We start from the raw sequence: 12854 nt of genomic DNA, 5'->3' as shown, positions 1-12854 counted from the left end.
TCGTAAACGGGCTTTGACATGGGGAGAAGAAACACCATGAATCATTATCCTCTATAATATAACCCACTTTATTTATAGTAAGTATTTATTTTTAGAGTAAGCCTAGAAAGAAGCTTATATATTTATTGAATTTGTGCTCAGTGAATCCTAGTGCCGACAATTATCAAACCATATTATTCATATCTTTGAATTAATCAATAAACCATAAAATGACATTTTTGTCAAGACAGATATAAAACCTGTAAAATACTTTTTAAATTATTAAAATCGGGCATTCTATTCAAAAGATATAACGAATTTAAAAATGGAAATCTAAAGATGTTATTGCAATCATAAAATAGTCACTAAGTGAAAGAAAACTTTTATGTTAACAAAAATAAATGTATGGTCCGACTTAGAAGACTTTCCACTCGGTAGAGACGAGATCGGTCGATCTAGGCGAGTGAAACCGCGAGACATTGCTTAGTAGTAAATAAGGTACGGTAAGGGCTGTATCACTTGGAGTTGCGAATAGACATTGCTTCATAGTGTCTTCTACCGCATTTATCACGGGGAGTGTGCCGAGGAGCTGTTTCACCTGATTCCTGCCGCCGAATTCCACCTTCGCACGACACGCCACAAGTTAGGATATCATCCCCACCATCCGGATTTGTGGCGGTTCTCCACAGTGTGGTTTTCAAGGAGCTTAGCGACTAGTCATCGCCGATATTTAGATTTTAGATACAGGGATTTGGAAAAATCGATGGGCTTTTATCGGAGCAGGTTACTTCTTAAAGCTACGAGATTAACGTTGAAAGTCCAATGCATTATATTCTTATTTTTACGTTTTTACCTAACCAAGGAATTTATGCAGCCTCTTTAACTCACATAATTACCAACGGACACATCTTAAATCTGGAATGTGATTGCGTCACAATGCGCGATTGGTGTCTGACGCAATCTTTTTTTTAAGTATTGCCTAAAACGCAAGTGGTCGTTTATTACTTTCAATAAGTGATGTCATATCCTATTTTGAACACAAATATTTGAATTTGAATATATTCAAGTACAATATCTAGTTTATTTTTGTGAATTATGTAGGCAATTTGTAGGTTACGAATTAAACTAATGAGTGCATCTCGCTGTTAAACGTAATGTTGGGTGAGTAAATAGTTACATAAAGTTGTATTAAAAATGATAAAATAAAAAAGTGAGCTTGGAGTACATTCAAGTGAGTTTTAGTTCATAAGGACAATTCTTCATTGCAGCACAAAAATAAATTAATATCTTGAAGTAGATTATTTAATTCCCAAGCTTCATAACCTGCTCGTCTTAATAACCGATTGTTTAACTAATTTATTTATTTATTTAATAGGTACACACAACAGAATTACAACAAATACATAATTAACAAAATAAACTATCAGTTAAATACAAGATAGGCTGCAACTCCACGAGGGAGTGTACACAGCTAGTTTAGCATAAATTAATAACTATTAAAATACAACAATAACAGCGATTTTAAAACTAGCTTTGGGTGATGTAATATTATAAAAGAAAAAGACAGAGAAAATATATATATTTGGACAAATAGACAGGAATATTTATGGTAATAATATTAAGATTTATTAAAATAATTTAAACTAATTAAGGAATTTATATAGACCAGAGTTCCATTTACAAACAGATGAACTGTGGATGTGGATAATCAAGTCATTTACTAAATAACTAATAAATTATACAGAACTATAAATATATTATGCTTAAATAAACATCAGAGGTCAACTAGAAATTTTAATATAAGAAAATAAATTATATATACCGATATAATGTACATAAGAAAATCAATTACCCGTAGCAGCCTCCCATTTTCTTAATAAACCAGTCAAACAACGGCGTAGCAATATCCCTTTGACCACATTGTTCTAATTACTTGGCCTTTTTATGCATACAGTCCACTGTAATAGAGATTATTACTTTCATATTGAAGTTCTCTGTAATAATGAGATGTATTTTTTGTTAGACCTTTTTATATTTTCACCTCTCCAGCATAAAAAGGGCGCTATTGCTACGTGAAATCTCGCAGCAAAAACGCTTTTTGCTGCGAGCGTGACGTAAAGTGATTTAAATTTCGAACTCCACCTGACCATACATCCGGGAATTAGTCCACGTTAAAAAAATAAACAATGCGATCCGGTGCGTTCCGAAACTCATTTTAGCCTAGCGTATTATCGCATTGTCACAAAAATTTATATATTACTTATCGAAATTTAGATTTATAAATTTTTATTGGTGGTTTGATATTTATAATAAACATTGTTTCTCTTTCTATATATAACCTATAATACTTTTCTCGCTAGTCGAGGTGAAAAGTTGTATGTTTCACACGAGAGCAATTTTTTTTTTCTCGTGCGCTTAAATCACTCGCTACGCTCGTGGTTCAATTCTACACTACTTCGCCAATTCGTGATTTAAAGTCAGCAGCAAAAAATAACTTTGCTCACTTGTTGAACAAATAACTATTGTATTACTTGTGACCGACAAGAGTGGTGTTTTAAAATTATTGCAAGTACATAATATTATTAATGGAAGTATTATTTAATTAGATCATTAAAACTCATATTATATTAGATTAGGGAAACATCTTCAAATTAGTTTTAATAATATAACATAGATGACTTTCTTAATGATTAATGATTGCGGACGTCACTGACCGCCGGAAGTTACCGAACCCGCGCCTCACATCACCGCGAAAATGTGACGTAGATTTAAGTTATATAAATATGTATGATAGATTATAAGGTATTTATTTTATGGGCCTTGTAGCCTGAAATAAAATGATTTATTTATTATAAAGCTTTAAATTAATAAATAAACTTATTTTAACCTTGATATTAAAGTAAACTACCATAATTTTAGAAATATATTTATTTAAACTTCACGAAGCTACATCAGTTCGTAAAGGGGCTTTGGCATGGGGAAAAAATATAAGAAACTCCCAGTCCATCTTTTAAATCATATAACAACATATACAGTCATTTATCACTCACGGACATTTTTTCTGTATAATATACATCCAACAAGTTGAGGAATCTTTAATAAATTTTATTTATGTTGAAAAACTTAAATTACACTTACTAGCCTCATTTAATATTCACAAAGGGTGACACTATTAGATTATTAAGAGATACTTGTAGGGATAATAATATCTGAACAGAAAAAAGTAGAAAATAACGAATAATTATTATAACAGTTAAGTACTTAACTCTCACGTGTCCTGCAGCAGCTACCAACCTGCAGCGCCAACCGAAACCTTCACTGACCTGTATAAATACCAGTGGACAGTCTGTTCCATATTATGTTTGACATCATTTCTTTGTGTCTATTTATTATAATTATAAGCACCACTCACGAGCGTCCAGAGAACTTATTTTGAAGTAGAAAACAAATTTCTGCGAAGGAACGTACAATACTCTGAAGTATTTTTGCATTTTGAATTAATTTCGTCCGTTTTCCGTGCTATTTATACTTTATAAATAATTTTTTTTTTTTGTAAATTGTTTCCCACCATCTATCGATGTTGTCTGCGGTTGTCATCACTAGTTTTAGTACCGCAGACTCTCGCGACATGGCCAACGGCACCAAAATGGTGAATATCAAACAGGCACTAAAGCACTTTTACAGCCGCTAGTCCAGTGGTATATAGTAGAGGTCAATGGACACCTTAGTAGACTTAGGTTGGCAAAGCTAGCTCGAACAGCCAATCAGGAACAAGCCTCTGTTGGATGTATTGGCTTTAAAATACTAATAAGCTACTTTTTGGGTTTAGGATATCAAAACATAACTCTTTTAACTTTGAATTACTTACAAATTTTATTCACTATTTCTTACTTCTTTAAAATTAATAAATAATAACCTGAAAGCTTAATAATCTAATACGCTCGTCCATTATCCCAGTCATTTCACTAGCTAAGGCGTCTTTCAAAGCAAAATACAGTAATGCTTGCATATTAAAACCTATCCAAAGAAGCCTTCTTGGCAAGTTTAACGTATACCAGCTATAGAATTCTCACATTATATCTATCTCTACGTAACAAACCCGAAATTATACAGTTTAATATTATAACTAGGAAATTAATAATTCTATTGTAAGAACACCCATTTAAATATGCTAAGGATGGGTCAGAATACTAATTTCCAAATTAGACTTCATAGAACATCCGTACATAAAGTCACCGCACAAACCGAGTGAAGGCACGACCGGTCCTCCTGGCAACTCGTGCATTACCTAAATTACAATATGCAATTTTATCTCCTATATTTATGCTGTTTCAGCGTATAATAGCGTACAAGGGTTTATTATACGGGTATAATGAACTGCTGTGCGTAGTAGAGCAAACATGCCGGTCAAATATTAATTCAGGTCACATTTGCCGCTTCCAATGTCCGTGTTTGCTGAGATACAACTTTCGAGCATCGAATTTAGAATGGTTCACTTTGGGCATTGTGTATTTGACTATTTATGTTAATTTAATCTGACATGCAAACGGCTCATACAGATCCCGGAGTTAGAATAAATAACGACGGATATCTGGATGACAAATTTCGATGTTAATTAAGTTTACATCTCTGTATTTATAATACACACAGTTTGCTTATTAGCTCTCGTAATTGTAAGCAAATTGTTGGTGAAACAATCATTATTATGAATATGATTGATAATACAACTTGGAATGGATAGGTCTTTTCATCCGTACTTCCAAATGATTAAGGTTCTCGTATACTGTACAGGATTATTGGGCTGTTATGGTTTTAGCTCAGCCATCAACGGGCGACTACGTAGTGTTAATTATGCACGAAAAGAAAGACGCCTTTTTCTTACACGAAGAAGTAATGTTCAGACATTTTTGTTTTTTAATGAAGGGCACAGTAGCTCGTAAAATTATTGGGCTAATGAGACCAAAAATCTTACGTCTCAAAGTAACTAGCACATTTGCGTTGCCACGCTATGTGGTTTTCAACAATCAGGCAGGGCTTATCACTAACTGTTAATTGAATGTCCTGCTCCTCTTGTCACTTCTCATAATAAAAAGTGTGTATCTCAGCGCCGACGCATGACTGGGGTTTACTCCACAAGAACGATTGTCTTTGAACAGGTACTAAACAAAATCAAGTCCAATGGAGTCGATTACAAACAGACATACAGCAGAAGCTAATAAAAGCGTAATAATTAAAAAATTAAATAAATCCTTAACGCTCAAAATATGTCAGGAAATACCCAAACACAACTCCTGTTAAAAGCGGAACTCAAAATTCCAATTTTAGTAGTTCTATCAAGTAAGTTACATTTTGGCACACCCTAATAGGTACATTATACTACACGAGTAAGCTATCACGGAGTATACTGTCTATGCTGGCTACACACAAGTATAGATATATACACAAACACACACAACTGAAAAGTGAATGGTGCGCACCAAAAACGTTACTATCCCATTTGATGAGTAGGTTTTACTCTCCATATTTTTCTCATACGAGGCGCCTTATATGAAAATCGATTCTTAAGGAGTCAAATCCAAAAAAAAACCTTAGTAAAGTGATAGTGACGTATTCATCAGCAATCATAAGTGCCGTTGGCAATCAGACGACTACCTGCTCCCGTCTGTTCAATGTGACAAAATACTTGCATAAAAATAAAAATGTCCTTCTATTTGAACCAGCAGTACTCTCTGATAATAAACCGTATCCCAATTGTAATGAAAGGTTATATTTCATAGGGAGAGTCACGCCCGGAAAATATATTTTCAATCGAACATTATATAGCCATTATGGAGGGCAACAGGTACTTAAGGATGTTTTTGCTTTTCACATATTTTTATCCATCATGCTAAGGGTATTATCGTACAGACTTTTAAACCTCTATTTTATATAAATCAGTTTTGGGTCGTTGACCGGTGAGATTAAGTGTGATATATACCGACATATTGCCATTGGAATCCGCAATAAATTGCTGCATGGAATCGGAAACGATAAATTTCGAAGGAGTTTCCGAGAGACTGGTAAAGGTTAATTATCGGAATATTTGGAAGTTATTTAAAAATATTTTCCATGACTAAGAGTTTTTTTCAGTAGTTCTTTTAGTTTATATAAAGTAGTTTATAAATTAAAGGGGCTTATAAATAAAGGATCGCCGGTAATTCTGTGTAAAGCTAAGAAGGTAAACAATGAGAAATTAACTTTCTAAAACTAATATTTTGAAGTCTGCGGCATTAGTGCTTGTTTAAACATAATATGTATGTAAACTTATGTATTGACTAAAATACTTATAATATATACTCAATCTATTGTCACTATGAAATATAATATTGGACTCTGGCAGGAAAACCACCAATTACGAAATATTATAGAGATTTTTTTTTTATACTTTTGTGATCTACTCTAAAATGTGGTTTATTTTATTAAGTGAAGGGTGGATAGTGTGGGCATAGTTTTACTTCAAGTCTTCTCGTACGAAAAAAAAATTTTTATGGAAAATTTTTACACCAAAACTTGTTGCGATTCTTTCGTTTCGTAGCTCGTAGCAGCAATTACAGAAATGACACTTATGAATGTCAAAACAAATATAAAAATATTGTTTCTTATTGAATTTACCGCTACTTCGTAAAGGGTTGAGCTAATGAGAAGAAGTAGCAAGAAACTCATTGCCACTCTTTTAAGTCAAGATTTACAATTTAGTTGTTTTACAAATCATTTCAATTACAATATATGCAAAGTCACACAACAAAAATACTGTCAAAAACTTAAAGGCTTACTGAGTAATGCAAAAAAAGAAAAAAAATAGTAAATTAATGCTTATAAACACAAGAGTTATTGAGTACAGTAGATGCATCAATCCAGACATACCGTAAATAAATAGAGGCATTATGTGAGTATTTCATAAAATAAAATATATAATGACTTTAACTTTAGAGGAAATAATTGGTATCCTGTGTGGCGAGTAGATGTTACGATGTAAACGAGAGTGTTAGAAAGTTTATTTTAAGACCATGGTGCGTGTTCATTTATCTTCCAATTTTAACATTACAAACCATCCTGGCAAGTTGGCAGCATTTTCTAGACTTCTGCAGCCTTCGGGGGGTAATTGAAGAGAAGAAGTATACTCTCTATAGAGAGGATTACTAATAAAAAGTTGTTACATAAAATATTCTATTAGTTTAACAAAATTTAATGCGTCAAGCAGAGGCCATTAGAAGAGAGTGAGCACAGATTATGTAAAATATTATTGAAGTAGGCGTTACTTTGCAGAAATCCATAATTATCCAAATGTTTTGAATTTTTTTAGTGTTTATTCCGCCAATATTTGTCTTCAAACAATTCAACACGTGTTTCGCCTCTACAAGAGGCATCATCAGGAGATGTTGACTCACCAAATTCTGGCATGAGACTGACATGTATAACACAATATATAGATTATGTAAAAGTAACTTAATATAACTATGAACGTAGACAGACAATAGATTATAGATACCTGGCGAATATGGCCAAGGAGCCATGCTTCTTGTATAAAAATATAATATACTAGTTGACCCGGTAGACTTCATACTTACCTTAACCGATAAATAAAAGACCTAAACTTTTGTACAAAATAAACTTAAAACAAACAAAAGGACTCCTTTTTTTAAGTGTTACCCGTGCTTTAAGGAAGTTTATTTTTTACCTCCTTAGAAAGTGAGAAAAATTTAAAAATTCTGATTAGTTATTCATTTTAAACTATTATTTTTATTTGATTTCTGAACGACGGGGGCACGTCAATGGAAAATCAAAATTGTTGTTTTATTTAAATCCGAGGATTTTTCATGTTTATTCAAACCTTTTAAACCTTCCCTGGACTTCCACAAATAATTCAAGACCAAAATTAGCCAAATCGGTCCTGCCGTTCTCGAGTTTTAGCGAGACTAACGAACAGCAATACATTTTTATATATATATAGATAGATAGATGTGTATATTTTAAGTTAATTATTGTATTATATTATAGGAACTGAAAGCAAACACTTCCGAAATGCTTAAAACAAACATGGTACATAAACTCGATATCCAGAATGATTGCCAAATCGTGTTACAACAGATTTTTGTAATGTTCTGTATTGGTGAGCGAGGTCTGGACTAAAGCCAATTCGGGCATCGATTCACAACTCCACTTGTGTCCTAATACTTGTGTTCTGAGCAAGTTGATTCTGTTTGCTGTCGGATATGAAGTACTAGTACAGATACACTCTAAGATTTATTGCTTGCTATTGATTTGCAGAGAAAAATATGTTCTCGATCGTTTCGTGTTTCCAAAATAAACAACCTTTGCGCATAACAAATACGTCTTTTAAAATAAGAAGAGAGGTTAAAAATTAATAGTTTGTTATGTAGAGTATTTATTACAATCAAGTGAACAAGACTTTTTATTGAAATAAACCAACTTCAAAGATTTTTTTGATTGAGATTTAAAGAAACATATTTTTTGACAGTTTTTATAACAAATGAATTATCTTCATTGTTGTTTTTAAAAATTAAATTTATGTTAGGATCCTTACATTATTATTTTCATAAAATTCCCATCTATTTCTGCTGCAAATCAGCGGTGGAATTTAAACTTCACCTAGATAGAAAAGCCAAATTGGCTTCGGAGAAACAGTGGGTGATGTTTAAAGCTAGACACTACTTTAAGACAGCCAACATTCTAGCGGTCTAGAATGCATAGCTCCGGCTACTTACTCGTCACTCATATCTCTCTTCTCGTCTAGTATCAGTTAACGGCCGTTTTCAATAACCTATCTATACTTAGTTTAACTTACTAGACATAGAAAAATCTATCCTTTTACGCTTACTTACATTTCAGTAACTTATTGACAGATAGCATTGAACTATAACTATATTGGACATAAATATGGATACATAAGTTCTTGTCATTAAACGGTGACATCAATGTATCTGTAACTTAAACTAAGGGTAGAAAGGTTATTGAAAACGGCCGTAAAACTGTGACCTCGTGCAATGCATGACTGCATGAACAATCAGGAATCCAATGCTTTGTAAACGGCTCGGTCGCATGGCGTTGTATCTTCTACTGATTATATCAATGGTTGTGTTCCGGAGAGCTCTTTGACCTGATCCATGCTGCCTGATTCCATCTTTCCACCATACGCAACGAACTTAGCTATCATCCCCAACATCTGGATGTGTGGCGTTCCTCAAAGTCCGGTTTCCAAGAAATTTTCTACCACGTATACCTAGGACGCCATCTTATCGTTAAGAAAACTCATGGTCATATTATCAAAAATATAACTAGCGCATATTTATACGAGATCTATAGGGACAAAATTGATAAAAGGAGTGCGTCTCATGACTATAGTTAGCTTAAATACAACTAGGATATACAGTTTTATTGGGAGATCTGATGCATACTTTTTGCCTTCATTTGCGAAGCTAGTATATTCTTTAACAATCCTTTTAATTTGCATTTTATTGTCATTGAACTATGCTGTCACCAGCCGTCATTCTGTGAACAACTTTTCATTTACAAGTACCAATACCAAATGATGTATATTAAAAGGCATAAAAGGCATAGAATTCATCACATCTTTTTTTCTTTAAATAGCGCGAATATTAAAGAAATTTTACAGAATGAATAAATCTATTCTTCTTTTATTTAATTGTAGTGCCTGTTTATAAAGTCAGAGTTACAGTTTCATAGTTGATGTATATTTACATGTCAGTACAGTTCAGTTCAGAAAACACCTCTCACAGTTGTCACATCGTACTGTATATTCATTTTGAACACTCAGTCACTAATAATTATTAAATTAGTGCGCCTCGCATCTTATTTACTAACTGAAAAAAAAAAGAGCAGGTTCTCAATCCGTCGGTATGTTTTCTTTTATGTTTGTTACCTCAAAACTTTGGACTGTGTGAACCGATTTATATAATTCCCATTCCAATTCCAAAAATAACAATAATCGATACTAGAATTAGATTCATTAATTAGTTTTTATAAAATACGCAATTATTTTCATACTTTTTAGTTCATATTATGTCTATTGATTTGGAATTGTGTTTTTGAAGTCGGATACCTATAAGGATTATTATCAAATGATTCCGAACATGTAGGTAGTAAATATGATACAATAAACATGTTATGTCATAAATTCAAAATCAAATATTTTTATTCAAAATAGGATGTGACATCACTTATTTCGTCAAAAAACTACCACCCATTCCAAAATGAATGCCACAGACCTAAGAAGATTGGGCGCAACAAACTCAGCGGGCTTTTTTTTTCAACGAATAAACATGTTTACAAAGTAATATTGTACAATTAAACTTATTATTTAATAGCCTGAGGGCGGTCACTCCATTCCCAATTTGTGGTATCATTAAGAACGTCATTTATGTTATAGTAACCTTTACCACACAAACGTTTTTTAACAATTCTTTTGAATTCCGTAATACTTTTGTTTTGAAAATTTTTTGGGATCTTGTTGTAAAAGCATATACATCGCCCCACAAAAGACTTACTAACTCGACTTAGTTGAGTAGTAGGCATCATAAGTGTATGTCTGTTCCTGGTGTTAACATTGTGGTTATGACAGTTTCTGGAAAATTCACTTATGTGCCTACGAACATACATTACATTATCAAGAATATAGGATATAGATCATAGGAAGGTAGGTTGCGGGATTTGAAGACGTTTCTGGAGATGACGCCTCAAACGCTTTAACGACTAAGGTTAACGTCCGAATTAGTTTGATGGTAGCATATAATGGTATAAAATATATTATTACAGTTTATTAATATGAAACGGAACCCTTAATCGCTGCACGTAACTGCGTTACCAATATTTGTGTAACAATAAAAGTCGTTGCAGGTTGCCCCTGTTATATTTCCTCGCGTGATAAGTGGTGTGAATTTCCACATCCAATTTTACAACCGCATAAATTATTTGTTCATTTGCTGTTGTGGCTATTTTGGTGCCGTTTGTGCAGTAAATCTAAAAGCATTCTGAATGTTAATAAGTTACATCTTTCACGTGCGAATTGTGCACGAATGATATTTCAGTAGTGCAAAGTGTATTTGTTGGCATTTTTATATAAACAATATGTATATGATACGACGATATAATAATAATATTGACACAATTTCACACAAATTATCTTGCCTCAAATTAGGCATACCCTGTGCTATGGGGACAAGAAACGGTATATTAAGAAAAGATATACTTACTTAAACATACATAATATGTTTAATAGTATTTAATGAAAATGTGCATGATGTGCAATGTAATTGCAGGAACATAATTTTTGGACTTTATGTTACAATTTTATGAATTGACATGTGTATTCTGTGTTGGTGGGTCCTGAATAAATAAAAAAAATACACAAACTCATTTGTCATTATATATACAGAAAAATACAACAAATCTCAGAATAGAGAACCCTGCAGTATGAATTTAAAAAAGAAACCTACCTAGGTTTTTTCCTTGTGGTCGCGTAGTTTTAAAATATCGTTATAAATATTTCTTTACTAATTTGTAAAGGTTCGTCCTGATGCTCTGAATGAATAACAAAATCAAAAAATAAAATCCCTGTCAGTCTAAATTACATTGACAACTCCCGCGGAACATCAAAATTAAAATAGACACAATCAAAATCACAATGATCGACTAAATGAAATATTGTTAATATATAAATTTGTTGCCATAAGTAATGCCAACTTTGCCCCGAAAACAAATGTCATGTCAATAGAAATCGGTTACATTAAAGCACCGACGAGTAAAATAAGGAGGTCTCCGTGTCACCTTACAGTTATGTACCACGCTGTTAAGTGAGGCACCAAAACAATCCGGTTAACGTGTAAATACATAGCCCCAGGCATACACTTACACTAATACAAGCCGATCGGCCGCCGTTATGAGATTTGCCATCGTCTGTGACAGATCAGTTCGCGTCGCAATAAAATATTTTAAAAATGCCGTAGTGCGTTGTGAAAAAGTGTAAAAACAATACTATAAATGTTTTTGTGGATATATGATTATTTAAGGGAGAAAAAATATTGTGTATCTGGTATACCCCGTAGCCGCACACACACCAGGATAAAGGTGCTTCACTTGCTAATATAACGGAGCGGAGTGCTTATTTTTTACTCGTCCGTGCATTAAAGATAGATTCGCTTTCTTTTTCTTTCTTGCTGTAACTCCGTTAGAGATTTTCTGCTCTCTCGCACGCTCTGTTTGTCTATACGATAATAATAATAATCAAAGTTGATTTTATATTATTATTATCAACTGACACAAAAAAGTAAAAAAAAAAACTACTTTTAAAAAACCGACTTCAAAAACTGAAAAGTATCAAATAAGTAACTAAAAATTTAATTTAATACTCCTCTCATGCAAACCTATACCTTTAATATTATTAAAATACTATTTTTTGTGTGTGCACCAACTTAAGACCTATCAATAGGTAGAAAAAATAAATAAATTAATATTTTAGTTACTTATTTGACACTTTTCAGTTTTTGAAGTCGGTTTTTTTCAACGTAGTCTTTTTTTATAAAATCACATAATTATATGATATAATATTATATTACATTATTTATTTAAATGAAGTATTTATTCTAATAAATGTTTAACGCTCGCATTGATCAAAGAAAATTCTAGAACATTATCATTCTACTCACTTCGTTTAGAGTTTAATATCGTAAAGAGTCCAACTATAAAACCTAGCACAATAAGAAATTCTTAATACTATAGTAAAGTAATAAGCCTTAGAATTTTTAATTTTACTGGCAAGACCCAATTTCAAAACATAATATTATCATAAAATACACTTG

General features: G+C 32.5%; 1 long non-coding RNA gene across 1 annotated transcript in view; it reads right to left on the bottom strand.

The window, feature by feature from the left end:
* LOC126977442 (uncharacterized) overlaps positions 1 to 12854 on the bottom strand; it is a 255245-nt gene that overhangs the window by 31289 nt on the left and 211102 nt on the right. The gene's annotated exons all lie outside the window — the stretch shown is intronic.

This window comes from Leptidea sinapis, chromosome 45 (genome assembly GCF_905404315.1).
Source record: "Leptidea sinapis chromosome 45, ilLepSina1.1, whole genome shotgun sequence".
NCBI lineage: Eukaryota > Metazoa > Arthropoda > Insecta > Lepidoptera > Pieridae > Leptidea > Leptidea sinapis.
Note: the sequence above shows the minus strand (reverse complement) of the source record. Positions and strands in the feature narration are given on the sequence as shown.